The sequence below is a fragment of the Emydura macquarii genome, unplaced genomic scaffold (genome assembly GCF_026122565.2).
Source record: "Emydura macquarii macquarii isolate MOO-44397 ecotype Brisbane River unplaced genomic scaffold, CSIRO-AGI_Emac_v2 contig_1483, whole genome shotgun sequence".
Lineage (NCBI taxonomy): Eukaryota > Metazoa > Chordata > Testudines > Chelidae > Emydura > Emydura macquarii.
The window spans coordinates 10,219,632-10,236,166 of NW_027131620.1; positions in this window are offsets into that span (position 1 = coordinate 10,219,632).

Sequence of the window (16,535 nt, forward strand, 5' to 3'; positions counted from 1 at the left end):
ATGGGGGTCAGATGAGAGAAGATCACTTAGCGCTCCAAGATGGCAGGTTCCTCCCCACCCCCCCTGCTGGGTTGTAGAGCAATGTCTGCGGTGAAACTACATTTTAACCAAAAACCATTTTGTTTTGTCATTTTTTGTTCTGAGTTTGAAAAAAGGAAGGAATGAGTAAGTGCCGTATGAGTATCAGATGTGTTCATGCCTCAAATTCTTAGGGTTTTAGCTGAATTCAAGCCAATTCCAGAACAAAGAACAGAAATTGCATCCTCAGAGTCCATACAGTCGACGATTATTTTCCTGATTTGTATTATTCACTGGGCACCATCTGTGTGCTCAGCACTACTCAGAATATGTCAAAAAATGTAGTCCCTGAGCCAATCCGTATAATATGTGTAGCCCTGGCTAAGACAGCTCCGATATTTATGTATGAAGTGTATAGTTATTGATCACATGTTAATATCTGTGAGTGGCATCAATGATGGCAATAGAAGTTTTATGTGATTAAGGACTGGAAGATTTGGCCCTCCAACTTTTTTTCAAGAGGAAGAACTGCCCAGAGCTCCTGTGCCTGTTTATTTTCCTTTTCTGCCTGCAGTGGCCCTGGTATACCTCAGAAGACTCAATGTTTTTCTCAGCTTTAAAATTTGGAATTTTCTTGGTGTTTAGTTTTAAATATTCTCCTGTCAAAACTGCAACTCAGTCACTGTAGTGTTTGTTTAAGAGCCTTCTGCAAAGTAACTAGCCTTTAAACAGAAGTGTCATCCTTTCCAATCACCTGGCACTATTTGCTGGAGTGCAGAGAACTAGCCTTCTTGGTTTTGCTTCTCTCTATAAGCGTCCTCCTTTTTTTTTTTTTTTTTTTTTCATGCAACAGAGATAGGCTGGTCCAGTGGATAGGGAGCTAGCACTGAGAGACCTGGGTTCCACTTCCCCCCATAGACTTCCTGTATGACCTCAGGGCAGTACCTTAGCAGCAGAGTTTCAAAGTTTTTTAGACATCTACTGGGGTTTACAAAGCACCTAACCTTGTAAGCACTTTTGAAAATCCCTCTGGGTGCCTAAATACCTTTGAAAATCTGGCCCAGAGTATCTCTGTGCCTCAGTGCCCCATCTGTACAATGGGGATAACAGCACTGCTCTACCTTACAGAGGTGCTGTGAGGAGAAATAGGTTAGACATTGTGAGGTGCTCAGATACTATGGTGATGGGGCCACATAAGTATCATCGATAGAGTGGGAAATTAGACCACTTTTATCCCTCCTTTGATTTGGCCCCTATCTCCCTCACATCTCTCTCTTTTCTGAATGTAATCTTGGCTCAGAGAGGGCTTGGTTGTATTTCTGCTGAGTCCCCTGAGTTCTCTCTTCAACACCGCCCCTCTTCCTCCCACAGGGGGATTCCTGTTTTACAGGCTCATCTAATGACTTCCAGATCCTTAATTTAATCCCCATCTCTTTCTTATCTTAACCCCCTTGCCTCTGTTTGTAAACAAAATACTGACTCCCTGCCCCGGGGCAGAAACTGGCAGCAGCAGCACCTCTCCTGTGCAGAACTCACATTCCACACTCAGGTTGCACTGCAGTTAAGAGCTCTGCCTGGGGCTAGGAGGTGCTCTGTAATCAGACCTCCTATGCAAACCTCAGCGAGGGGGGGAGGCAGGAGGCCCCCCCCAACCCCACCTACCTGGCACCCATGGGCAGGAGAGGATTGTTATCAGTGAAGCTGAACAAAGTGCTTTTTTAGTGGGGACTTGAGGAAGAAGAAAAATCAACTAGCTATAAATTAACCAGTCTGCAGGCCAAGGCCTTTATAAATGCAGCCAAAGATCCCCCAAATCTCATGCCCATGTCTCAGCAGAGTGTTCTGTTTGGGCTCTGCAGCTGCTCCCACCCATGCATATAGGCTGCAGCTGTGCTGCAGAACTGGTGGCTGACATGATGACTAGCATAGATCATACGGAATATGAGCCTGTGCGCTTTAACTCGACTCAGACTGGCTTTCCAAAGTCCTAGTAAGCATAGCGATGGATCCAGAGGGATTGTTAACCCAAAACGGCATAATAATCTCATCTAGGATTTACCTAATGGACAAAAGTAAAGATGTTTTTTCAAAATAATGGTTGAGTCACGTGAACCAAAGAGCAGCTAAGTGGGAGGATATGTGATCTGGTTCAGGGGCCTTGGAGTTGGGAATGAGTGAGTGTTACAAGCTGTAACAGTTCTGGAGAACTATGCTAATGAGTGGGTTAAATACAAGAGTTTAGGGAGCATCATATTTATGGATGAAGAATTATTTTATGGGGCCAAATCCTTCTCCCATTGAAGTTAATGGGAGTTTTGCCACTAATGTCAGTAGGAGCAGCATTTGATCCATAATGAGAAAATAATAATGGTCTTGTCCACAGTGAGGAGCAAAAAAATGTCAGCATTCACAGTAGCCAAGAACCTTCTAAAGAGATTTAGTTAAACTATGCATAGTTTGGGTGCAAATATAGGTTTTTACATAAAAGTCAGTCATTCCCCAAACATTTGTGCAGACAGGGGATGCAGGGTTTTACGAAGTTGCACCAAAACATGTAAAAACTAGTTGGTTTAAAATTCTTGCAGTCTGGACACTATAGTTTTAGTTCAGCTTTTGGGCCAAAGTCAGCAATATATAAGGTGGTTAAAGTGCTTTCAGATCAATGGATGAAAACCGCTATAGAAGGTTAAGTATTATTTATTATAAGGTGTAATTTACAGGTTATATAAATGGGATTCTAAATTGTTTTAATTGACCTTTCTTCCATTTCCTCATCTCGTAAATTACACAGAGTTGGTCCTACCCTCTGATGTGTAATTTACACCTCTTTGCTCAATAACTCTGAAATTAGTCCATTGTCTCTATCGGGGGCAAATTGAAATGGCTGGAAACAAGTTATAAAGAGATAACCTGACACAGCTTCTCAACCAAGGAAGGGCCTTCAGAGACTCCTTCCTGTGTTAGGTTTCATTAAGTCTGGTTTAGAAGACTGGTCCAAGTTACCTAACACACCGTGGAGGTGCAAAATAGCTTTGTTTCATCATCCACAGTTAGGTTATGCCCAATATTCAGAGACTTGCTTGTCTGAGTCATTTCAGTCCACCTCTATTTTAAATAAGATGCCGGGGGGGGGGGGGGGGGGGGGGGGGGGGAGTCAGTAAAATAAAAGTGAAGCACACAACGCAGCCAGAAAGTAATATCTTTAAGTATTCGCCCAGAGACCCAGCACACCAGAAACCTGCCACTTAGTGCTGGTGATCCTGACACCTCCTACAAACATCATGTGGGTGGGCTTGATCAGTATGTGGATGGGAGATTCTAAACAACACTTCTGTTGCTGCCAGAAATGGCACTGGTGGGTGACCTTCTTCTCTCAGAGTCAGTATTCAGTTGATGTCTCAGTATGTTTGCAGGTGCTGTTATTTTCTTGGATGAGATTTAAAACTGATGTTCCCACTGTGATCATCTGGATTTATTATATGACACCTGGCCTTTTCCCTAACATTTGGGTGTTAACCCCAGTATTGTGGTCAAATTTCAAAGCAGGCATTTATTTTCTGCCTCCCTAAGTTCTCTGTTTGTAGTTTTTGTTGTATATAGTATTTTTCATTCCTGTCATACGCTGTTGAGTACTGTGGCTGTGTGCTGTTAAATAACCAGAGTGTTTTGCCCCAGAGGTGACTACATTTTGAAGGTGTATTTAAATGATCCCTTTCTCAGTTTGTAACAAACAGTGTTATCAAAATGGAAAATGTAGTTATTATTATTGCCTAACTCCGCACTCCTTTCTCCGAGCATATTCTCATTGCAGGATCAGCCCCATTGTAATTAAACCTGTATAAGAAGCTTTGCTCATCTGTATAGTCTCTAGAAGTGACCCAGGTTCATCTTAGAATAAAGTAAAGGACAAACCAGATGCCGAGACAACCCATATGTTACTGATCTGAATGAAAAACATTCTCTTACTTGTCTGCGATAGATCTAAATATTAGTCTGACACAGGGTTTAGCAGGATCTAAATGAGCCGTCATGACATGAATCTGTATCTTTTGTTCTTGCAGTAGTTTCTACTAGAGCCTTTTTTTTTCCAGAAATACTAAAAATTTGCATAATATTAAAATGCATGTTCCATTGGGCTTTCCATTTAATTCTTTTTTAACGAACAGGGCTCAGTTTCACCATTGTTCAGTTTTTCTCTTATTTAAGCAAAATTTTAAGCCCTTCAGCTGCTCTGCCGAGATTTTTCTTTCATTACTTTATGGCAGAGGAAAGTTAAGAGGCCCAATTATGAACATTTTATGATGGCACAGAATATTATTAAAGCACTTAAGAGGTTATTAACACCGTTTATGTACCTCATTATTTAAAAGCCTGCCATATTTAATCATTTTAGCACCATTAAATTGGCATTAACAACAACCTTATGACTTACACTCAGAAAATGTCACAATTTGACAACACCAATGTAATAAACCATCTTGGAGAAACCTGCAAGCTCCAGGTGAGTTTTAATGTTTCTGAAAACGGAACTTTTTAATAACTTTATAGCTATAGAGAGGCAAAAGGGGACCCACAGGCACTGTGGCTTTCATAGGCCTTTCCCCCACTATAAGCATTTTCTTATGCCCAAAAGCCACAGGATGTCCTCATCTCCATTAGGCACCTGTTACCCACCAGTGGCCAATACTGTATAGCACCTGACTATACAGGCCTGGGCACTGAAAAACAAGAATAGTGTGATTGAATTTAGTGCCCACCAAGGTTAGGGATGGCTGGCCATAACTGGATGCAGTGAGACAAGCGAAGGGCAACACGGAGCGCTCTCTCCATGAACAGGAAGCCTAAAGCTGGGCAAACCTGTTGACAATTCATCGCAACATTGTCCTCCAGTAAAGCTGATTTTTGCAGCCCTTAAACGTTGTGTTTTTGGAAGGTGATGAAATGATTACACCACTTTTGGCACCTCCGGTGCCTCCCGTTTGAGACCTCAATGCAGTTCGCAAACATGAAGGAGCAGATTCTCTGCTAAGCTCAGCTTGCATGGGGTGCAGAAGACAGGGGCTGTCCTAGAGCCATTTACAAGTCCTTCACTCTCTGCCTGGCTCCAGACACAGGTCAGAGTAGCATGGAAGCTACTCTAAACTGCACCAGCTGGAGATAGCTGATCTCTAGGGGGCCATAGCTAGCGGGAGCCCATCACTCTCCAGTCACTTCCTCTCCACATTCCTCTTTGTCTTTTCCTGCTCCGGACATTCCCCTTGCACTAGGGACTATAGAGGGGGGAGTAGGAGCTAGCCCTACCAGCTCTATGCCCACTCGTGACTACTCCATACCAGGGAGTGTCCACCATAGGGGACTTCAGGGCTTGGTGCTGCCTGAGTAGATTAAAGGGAGCAGAATGGGGCCAAGAATCTCATCCTTACTGTTTCGTCTACCCTCCCCAGTGAGGTAGGGATGCAGCTTTATCCTCATCGTACAGCTGAGTCACAGAGAAGTTATTAGGTCACTCTTCCAGAGTGACCCGGGAAGTAGGAGGCAAGGCCAGGGTGCGAACGCAGCTGCCCTAAATCCTGTGTCTTCACCACAAAACCGTCCTTCTCCATGATCATGTTCAGATCAAACACAGCTGGGAAATCCTATTTCATACGTCTACAGCACTTTTACACCGGACCTTTCGTTTGTTGAGGACTTGAGGCACACTCGCAGCTGAAATGGGATACATTTTAGAACAAATGGAGCATGAAACAGGGCAAGTCTTTCAGAGAAATGGGGGCCCATTTTCGACTTCATAAGGAAACTTGCAAAAATCCTCAAAGCCTGAAAACCGCTTGCCCTTTTCATTGTGATCATGCCTCCCATCCCTGAGCATGGCCGTGGGATAGATGGTGGGCAGAAAGGGAAGTCAGGAGCAGCACCTGGTATCCAGAACGCTGAATCATGAAACTAAGGGACAGATTTTGCCACGGTTGCCCCAACCTCACCTCGTTCTGGGATGGAGCATCCCCCTTCATTTTGGCAGCAATATTTGTGGTGTGCTGCTCAGCATGACTAAAGATGGCAGAATCTGAGCCTCAGAGCTAAACTGTAACTTTACAACCTGGTCTGAGCAAAGGGCCATACATAGCTGCACTGCCCCGGGAGCAGACTAGAGAAAGGATCGTGTGACCAACAGAGTCCCACTTCCTGCCCAGCTACTCCTTGCTCAGGATGAGGGTAAGTAACTGCCCTTTTCTTACATCTCCCTGTGCACCCAGCTACCCAGCGTAGGAGATGAGTAAGGGCACCTGTCAGGCCCCATCTACTTGTTGTGTGTCCCTCTTAGGGCTCAATCCACAGAGGAGGTAAGCCTCCAGCTACTATTTAAAAAGACTGGTTCTTTAGCTCAAGGTGAAGCAGCTCTTTTTAACAGTCTAGTTCTGAGAGAGCTAGTTTAATCCTCTATATAAGCCAAGATAGTAACCGTCATCCTTCCAGCAGGGAATATGGGGTGAGTAGCTTCCCAGAGAAGGAAGTGGAAAGCATCTTATTCCTCTGTGTAGGCAAGTCAGAGCTGTAACAATCTAGCACTGTGTTTGCAGAATAATGTAATAACATACTCACTCATCACTTAAGGGTTTCAATACTGTGTCCCTCATTTTGGATCCTTGTCCCTTTTTTTACCCTTGAGGGTTGAAGCTGAAGTACAATATGTTGGTTAGGAATTATGCTCTTAATATCAGACTCTACCAATTCATTGTGAGCTAGATCAGGAAGGGGGGAAAAAGAACACACACACAGACAACAACAGCAAAGTAGCTAAGTGGAACATCATGTTAATCAAGTCAGGAGTATTATTTTTTAAATTTCCTGATTATTTCTGACAACCCACTAAAAGCCAATGTGACTTGGGTGCCTCAAAGAAGTTCTGATCAAGTTAGGAGTGTTCCACTCAAAATATTCCATTTGACTCTCAGTTTGATTCCACAGGAAAAAGATTCAATTTATGGGGGCTTTTTTGTAGCAAAATACATGATAAATTCAGCCTTTTCTTTGAAGGCTCTCAAACAAAACCCCCACAGTCCCAAGATGAATGTTACTAATGTACTATGGACTTAGGCATTTTAAAAACACATTCTTGTATCTGCTCTTAAAATGCCTGCTATAAATCTGAGGACAAAATCAGGCAAATATATCCCATCGCTCACCTGCCCTGACTCCAACAGGTTTCCCTTTCTTCAACTGGGTTGTACAGCAGAGAAATACCAAGAGTCCAGAATGCTTTAGGTTTAAACCATGAAAGGGAGCTCATTGACTTGCCTTTCAGACATCAATGCTTACATACTAGTGACCGTGTTTAAAATAATCAGATCTGTGTACAAAACATACTGATACCATCAGCTGGAAAGATGCCATCACTGCTATCAAGGATATTAGTTCAGCCATTTGGGGTAAATGTCAGCAATTCCAGTGCAGGGAGGTCAAGGCATTCTGCTGTTAATTATGCTATCTGTCCACAACAAAACTCCCAGTGTTTTAGTTAATCACTGGCTCTTACCTATTTCCAAGGCCCCAGATGGAATATATTAAGGCTTGGATTTGTTTTGCTGTTTATGCCGCATGCATATCTGCAGCAGTTTAATGTTGATAGACCACTGTCTCTCTTACATGTATGAGAGAAGTCTCTCAACTGAGACACTTCTCTGATGGCCGACCACTCTGCAACCATGAGAAATTACTCAGCTGTTTCATGTCAGCAGAGGAGGCTTTGACTTGTGAATCCGCTATTGGAACAGAAGCTGGCTTGAGTAATTATTTGAAAAGGCAGAGGGAGGGGAGTGGTAGTTACTATTCATTAAAGTGAGCGATTAATAGCAATGCTAGGCCGCACCTAGCTTTGAGGACCCACCCTGATCTATTTCAGTCCCTACCTTCTACCTTCCTCTGCGTCCCTCTCTCTGCTCACCTTCTTTAGACCCTTCTTCCCCTCGCCATGTCTTTTTTGCTTCCTATTTTAAAACCTTTTATGGTCCCTCTCCTGTCCTCATTCCCCCCCTCACTAGAATACTGAGTACATTTTTCAAAAGTGTTTAAGTGACTTAGATGCCTCAGTCCCATTTTCAAAAGTGTCTTAGGCTCCTAAATGTCTAATGGGACCCAGGCTTCTAAGTCATGTAGGTACTTTTGAAAAAAATGTACCCTCAATATGGTTTAGAGGGGGGAAGGGGTGTCCAAGGGTGGCTCCATTGTACTGACCTGAATGTGATCTCAAGGCCTAGCTGAGTACCCCAGAAACAGAGAAGAGGGGGAAAAATAAACAAGTGGGTCATTGCCTGAATCTTTGATCCTGGATCCAGAAGCTACCCACAACCTACTGCATTACGGGCAGCTCTCTATACACAGAAGTATCAGTGAAGTCAGTGGTAGTTTTGTTTACATATGTGTTGCAGGATTGGATCAAAAGAAAGAGAAAAGCATAGGGTTGAGCCCCTGTAGGGAGCAGAGCTGTGTGAGTCTTAGGCCTTGTCTACACAGGAAAGTTTTACCAGTTATATCAGTATTGTTATGCCAGTATAATCCCCTTGTGGACCTTCTTATTCCAGTATGAATGGCTTTTTTTGGTTTTGCTTAAATCCCTTCCCAAGCAACATAACTAAACTAAAAAAAGCCTCTCAGAAGAGTCTCCACACAGCAGGGAAACAGGATATAATGGTGGCATAACTCTATCAATTTAATTTCACACCTTAGCTTATATCACTATAACTTTCCCATGTAGACGTGCTCAGAGCAGTTGTGTGAGGATTCCTTCATTTGAGCCAGAGCAGAGTTTTGTTCTTCCGCTAATTAATGTAGCTTTTCACTTAAAACACAGCAAGAGTTCACAGCACCGTGGGAGACAAGTCTCCTGGATCTGCCTCACGTGTGAAATTTCATTCCTCCATCCCATTTTCAGCTGCAAAGGGCAACTTTGATGCTGTTTTTCATAAAAACCAGTAAAAAAACAAAAGGGCATTTCTTGCTCCTGGAACACACCACTCTGCTATACAAAGCAGCCCTAACACAGCCCTCAGCCCAACAAACCCCCTTTAGTGAGGCACAGTCACCAGAAGAGCTAGTCTGCAATATCTTTTTTGTTGTTCTTGCTGCAGAAATTTTTGGCAAAAAAAACCCCACCTTTAATTATCCACGTAAAATGTTTGAATTTTTTAAAACTGAAAACGAAAAGATGTGTGCTGAACATGAGAGTTGTAGTACTTCATGGGGAGTTGTGGTTTGCTCCCTGTGTCCCATTCTCCTTCATGGGCCAGGATCTCCAGCTAGACTATATCTCCCATAAGACATCATGGTCTCTCCTTTTGGTTAGGGGAAGCTGTGCAGGATGGAGTCCCAGGGTGTGGTGCAGCCCATCCATAGTGGAAATTCCAGCCGACTAGCCAAGGAGCTGCTGCCTCTCTGCAGAGGGTGACCACCAATCCTGAATGGGGCGGGACAGTGCCGAAATGCAGAGTTCAAGTCCCAGTCCCAGGCTGAATGACTCCGGGATAGCATTTGTCCAGGATTCCCTGTGGCATTGCTCCGTGCCTTCCTAAGGCATAGGGGCGATGCCAGCCTCTTCCCAGTGGAGGGAGCTGAGGTGGGCCTTAGTCTCCTCGCCACAAGGTCCCGCCCCTGCTCCTCTTCCCCCAAGACCACACTCCATGGCCAGACTAGAAGCCAGGCCGTGGTAAGAGCTGCTCAGGGAGCCCAGGCTACTGTGGGCATGCCCCAGGGAGTGGGGACACAGGCCAGGGGCAGCTCTCAGGCACCCCACCCGAGGCAGGTGGAGGATCTGGGGCTCTCACAGCAGCCAGGGCTCCCTGGATGGCTCTTACCATGACCCAGCTCTGGCTTCCAGCCTGGCCGGAGGCATGGCTTCTGGGGAAGAATGGGGCAGGGGTGGGTCCATGGAGGGGGCGGGGCTCCTGCATGTATCCCACCTTTGCCTTGCATGATTACTCATGCTAGTAAGTAATCCTGGATCCAGAGTTCCCTCCTGCAGTGGTCCCTCCATGTGAGACTATTTGGAGCCAGTGCAGAGTCCTCCTGCTGCAGGATGAAGTGGGTACCGTAGGATGAAGTGGGTACCGTGCAGCACAAACATCGGCAGCTCTGATTTTTCAGAGTTCACCCCTAAACTGCAACGGGTGAGAGGGTATCTCATAGTGCATGCCTATTCCTTCCTCCGCCTTTCGGTGAGGCTGCCAATAAGATGATCAGCTGATACCATTTGTAACGGACCAAGGTAACCAATTCATATCACCCAATCTATCATTGATTATTGGTGACTACCAGTCTGGACCGGTGTATGGCTGCAGTCTTGCACCCAGCCTGTGGAATCAAGGTATGTGTGTGAGTGAATTGCTGCTCAGTTCCTCCTCCCCCTTTCCCTCCCCACCCCACCCCATTGCCCCCAAGGCCCATTGATTCTAACTTTGCGGAGGGAGAAATGCATTTCACCCTCCGCGCACACAGTTCAGCGGGGCATTGCTATCCATCTGGCAGCAGACTCGAGTACTGAATTTGCTTTCAAACTGTTTTTTAACATGCTGGAAGAGCAGGTTGAGGAAGTGCCGGTCGCCACCACTTGATTCCAGAGACCCTTGTAAAAACCAAAACCAAAAATGTAAAGGCCTTCAGGCTCCGAGCGCCTGCATCTGCCAAAGAGCTCTACTGATGTCCCAATTAAATGTACACTGTAAGAGAAAGAATTAGAGCAACTCCCACTTCCGTCAATTTTTAGTCAGAGATGGTTTGTTGTAATCAGAAAGTGAGTTGGGGTTGTTGTTTTGATTTTAAACATAAGACTTGATTCTAGACCAGGCAATCATACAAGTGAGATTGGCTTACCATCCCACTTTAACTACGCATCATGTCACTTTGGAACAGAAATGGCTTGGTAAAAGCCAGGGAGTTCAGATATGATGCTGCCAGCTCATTATGAAATATTCACCAGACATTTAATTTAACGTGGTGCTAATTGAATACTGACAGCATAAGTTACTCCTGCTTGCAGCAACAGTCTATCACATTTGGGCAAGTGACATTCTCCCACTTCGATGCTATCACAAAACTCCTGTACCCTGCACATATTAGGGTGTGCAATATCTCAGGGTCCAGTCCTGCCATCCCTATGCAGGAATAATTCTCTGAAGCCAATGGGGCTGTAGCTCCACAGGATGGGGCAGGCTTGTCCAGTGGTTAGGGCTCCCTGCTCCCCAAGGACTTCATGTGTGACCCAGGGGCAAGTCACTTAGCTTTGCTGTGCCTCCGTTCCCAGCTGTACAATGGGGATAATAGCACTATCTTATCTCCCGGGGTGTTGTGAAGATAAACAAATTGAAGATTACTAGGTGGTGATGGGTGCCAGATAGATAGGCATTGCACATTCGGGGCCTACGTGGGTAAGTTTTTTTGATATAACCTGAGGTGTGAGTTTAGACCAGTCTAGCTATAATGATTTAACCTCCATGGACAGTGGTATAAGAGTGCCCTTTTCCAGGTTAGTTTCTATTACTTGGGAAGAACCCATTCATACTGGAATGAGAGTATCCAGAGGAGTTTCTGTCTGTGTAACTATTGATACCACTAGCAAACTTTCCCATATAGACTAGGTCTTATTTACTTCTCTGTCTGATTCTTGTCTAAACAAATAAACATAGTGGCAGTTCTAAATTTGTTTATTGTTTTGTATTCTCAGTTTTCCCCGTGGGCATTAAACATCCCACCAGGAACTTTATTACTGTCTTAATTGTCTCTGATTTTACTGATTGTAGAACAAAGTTTGACACGTTACTTTAGACGCCCGATGTCAGTATTTGTCAGAGGAGACGTGTGGGCTAACGAGTTTGGGCATAGGCCTCAGAGCCAGCAACTATAGAATTCTAATCTTGGCTTGGCCAGGGCCCATCTGTGCTTTTGGATGACCTGCTTGACTCCTCTGCCTTGGACTCCCAGCTGCAAAATAATAATGCATGCATAGAGCACAGAGGGAGTGAGGAGGAATAGTTACATGTCAACATTTGAGAAGTGCTGTGAAGTAGTAAAGCGCTACGTGAATACTAAATGCTATTACTGGCAATGCACAAACTGATGGCACAGATACAGAGAACTAGGCCAGCAAGTGGACACATAACGTTGGATAATTATTTGAAGCACCACTGCAGCGTTTTCCGTTTCCTAAAGCATCCAGTGGGAAATTCACACCACCTGGAAAGAACCAGAACAATAGTACAGTGGGGAATCAACCCTTAACCTGGGCTCAGGATACTGCAGAGTATTTATATGGAGTTAGGGACACGGGAAGTGTCTAACTGAGGAAAAAATAGTCCCCTCCACTACCCCCAGCACCACCTTCCACACCTTCCTATGTAATCCAATACTCCTTACGCACAGGTGGTAATGAGATCCCGCTACACAGCTGCTCCACCCAGTCCCTCCTGTGGAAGGCAAATGTGGTGCTTAAATGGTGCAGAGAGCTTGTGTGGGACTCTTGTACAGGTGGGAATTTCACCCCAGGAGATCAAGACCATTTTTTAAACACAGTGTGTTACAAAAGTGACCCAGAACATTTGTAATTTGGGTGCGCAATCTCCTGATCTGCCACCTCACCTATGCTTGGTAAAGAAGGGAATTAAAGGAGACTGGTTCACAGCACAGGAAAGCGTTAATGAAACTGTAAGCGAAGACTGAGCTGACGGTGATTTAAGTGGATTATTCCATTGAGTAAATGGCCAGGTGACTACAAGTTCTGACATGAGCACCAGTTGACTATAAAAACGTATACCGTCTTAACATGACTGAAACTTGTAAAGAGGCGAGGTCACACTCTGGTCCTTAAGGGCTGGCCTTCTCTAGAAAACGCTGGCATTTGAGAACTTTACCTCACTGACACAATGGTAATTATCACTGTGTGGGTGTCAGCGTAAGCAGGGACCATCGTGTCTGGCTATGTCTTCATTGCAAAAAAAGATCCAGAGAACTTGAGGTGCAACCCCAGCAGAGACAAGACACTGTCATTTTTACCTCGGTGTAGTTAATTGAAGTCAACCCCAGTTGGGGGGTGTACAATTAACTTTGACTGACTGCATTAAGGTAAGAACAACCTGTGGCTCATCTCCACTAGGATTTTGCATCGAGAGTGCTAACTCGAGTTGGCTATCTTGCTGTAAAAACACACTTTTTTTTTTTTGCAGTGGTGATAAAGCCTTAAACATCACATTGGCTGATCCTGGGTGAACCCTGAGGTTTACACTGTAGGGTTAACTACAACCAGCTGACACGATGTTAAATACAACATGTCCTAGTCTACACTTCCTGCAAAGTCAGGTCTAACATCCTACATGACTCCTCAACTCAAGGTCTTATTTTAACACAGCCTAATTTGAAGACATGTCCTAAAGATACTGTGGTGATGGGGGCCTATATAAGAACCCTGAATAAATAGATAACTCAGCTACACCAACCTTCTCTTCCATACATTTCCCACTGTTGCTCCAGTGAATGCTACTTTCCAAGTGCCACCACCTTTAGTCGGTTCGAATGAATGTGCAATTCCCCCTGTCTGCATAGCATAGCCTCTTGAGAAAGGGATGCCTGAAATGCCCCACCCTCCATTGAATCCTGCACCAACTGACTCCCATAACTACTGCCCCTCAGAGGGAAACCAAGGGCTAGTCTACACTAGAAACGTCTGGTGAAGATCCCGTTGGCATAACTCCATCTCTGCAAGAAGCGGTAGCTATATCAGTGGGAGAAGCTCTCCCACTGACAGCGCTGTCCAGGCTGGTAGTTAAGTTGGCATAATTTACATCGCTCAGGGGGGTGTCTTGTTCACACCCCTGTGCAACATAAGTTATACCGAAGTAAGTGGTGGTGTGTACAAGCCTTAAATGAGGCTTTGGAAATTGTCTAACTTGATTCATTTTATTCCGGGTTAGAGCAAAGCCAACAGACAGTGGGAGAACTCCACTAATAAAGTATTTTTTCCAAAGCAGAGAATACCAGAAGATAACACAACAGCAAATTACCGCATATTTTAAACCTTTGTAACTAAACATACAGTTTTGGGGCTACGCCAGGTATCTTGTGGTGCCAGTGAAAATGGGATACAGATGTTCACTTGTTTGGATGGAGACACTGCAATAATTCATGCCTGCTACAAATTACATGATGCCTCGTGCTCACAAAAGAACACCTCTATCTTTTTGTCAGTAATGAGAAAATATATTCTAGCTGCCTATCTTAAGGAACACAATGCCTGTGAGGATTTGGAACCTGGAAACTTGATTCTTTCTTTTCCAAAATGTTACCGCTGTTGTAGCAAGCACTGAGTTCTCAAAGTAGTAGCACAATGATACAAAATAAATGGTGTATTAAAGCCATCACTCAGAGAAGCAAGTGAATCAGTGGCAGGGATAGGTGTAAATAAAGTTAAAATATATGAGTAAAGAGATATCATGTCCTGGCACAAACCTACAGAAGGACTGTGAGAGAATTTGCCATGAGAAAGCAATTTGAAATGTCTGTGTGATCAAGTCTACACTACAGACTTCTGCTGGCTACAGCTATGTCGGCCAAGGGTGTGAACAGGTGAGATCCCTGATTGACACAGCTGTGCTGGCAAAAGCCCCTGAGGTAGGTGGAGCTACACCAGCCCTTTTTCTGCATAGCGTATTTAGCTCCAGAGGACTGAAATAAACTGTACAGGCATACATGCAGTTTTGCTAGTATAAGCTGTGTCCACACTAGGAGCACTAGTATACCAACATGGTTATACCAGCAAAGCACTCCTGGCATAGACCTGGCCTGAGACTTAAGCTCCTAAGTCCCTTATACAAATGGAATTTTGAAAATGTTACCCCTGATCTTGCAACCATTCCTTTTGAAAATAGCCCCAGTGGAGTCAATGGGATTACTCACTGCAATAAGAGGCTCAAGAATCTGCCCCCTCCGTTTCCAGAACTGGGGGGAAATATGAAACCTGTCAGGCATCAGTTGAAAGGAGTAAATTTCCAAAAGGGCTGTGGCCTGCCCTCCCTCTTTGCAGATGCAAAATGCACCAACAAAATTATCATCTGCAAAAGGACTTATGGGAGCAAGATTGAGTACTCACACCTTTGACTTGCACCTTCAATCAGATTTTTGCCAGCAGAAATGCAACTAGATTTGCATCTGCAATTTAATGGCAGGTTCCAGAATGCAGGCACAAGTCTGGCAAGGGCAAATGGCCTCCCTAAAAGAAAAGCCACCTCTTTGAAAATCTGGCCCCAGATCACTTGGCTTTCACTCTGGCTATAATTTTTTCCTGTTTCTGTTGCAACATCTGTATTTAAATACAGGATTTTTAGCTTTTCAGTCCATTGTCTCCTGGTGAAGCCTTCACTGGAGCCAGAGTTAGTGCTGTGTGCTATGAACAATTTTATGGGACTTTGTGTGAAATTTTTTAATGTTTGCACTATTTTGTCCCCACCCTTTAAATTCAACCTTAATTTGCAATTTTGACAACACGGCTAAGGGCTTGTTGAGACTAGGGCAACTTGTAATGCAACATCAAAACTGTAACACCACTGCAAATCTCTAATTTACCTCAGTAATCACTAGGATAAATCACACTAATGCAGTCCCCATCATGCACCAGTGCATCACATCTACACCAGTGTATCCACACTAGTGCAAAAATAGAGACAGAGCTTATTTTTGCTCTGCAAACATTCTCAAAACATGGATTTCCGTATGTTTCCAACATGAAAAGTGGAGTCACTTTCATTTGCAAATGAGATTCTCTTGCTCAAAAAATTGCCAATTCCCAATAAACATGATGCCCATGTTTTGCTTGGAAAATATAGACCCATCAGATTTGGAATAGAATGGAGGTGGGCAGGGGAATAATGCCTTGAATTTCGAGTCACTTTTCATTTCTCTAGGAGTACGTGACACACCTTTAGTCACAATGCTGCATTTTGTGTTGTCAGATTAATTTTCACAGCAACAGACTGATATAAACACTGTGACTGCAGTGCAGAATCAAGTAAAAGAAACTGGATTGATTGGGAGGCATAAATATCTTCAGTGATATTGAGGGGAATACAGAAAAAGACCAGCCAGGAAATTACTTTATGTATAAATGTTATCTTTTTACAAGTGTGCTCCAGTGTGAAAGTCCAGCAACAGAGCAAGAGGGAAACCAGTGACCTTTTAATCCATTTATCATGCTGATTGTCGCTCCTGTTCCAGTGAGGTAATACCACAACAAGTACAGGGGGGAAGAAATTCAGTCTGCATCCAGAAAGTTTTATCAAATAAAGAGGCCTGACCATGCAAAATCTCCACACAGGGAACCCCTACAGATTTCCATGCGAGTTCTGTGCGTGTCAGAATTACAATACCGGGCTCAAAAAAATATGTACTTATGCCAAAATATCAGCTGCCATCCACTGAACCAGATCCTCCACTGCTACAAAGGAACATGAAGATTCCTTTTGCGAAGGGGAATCTCTCAGTGG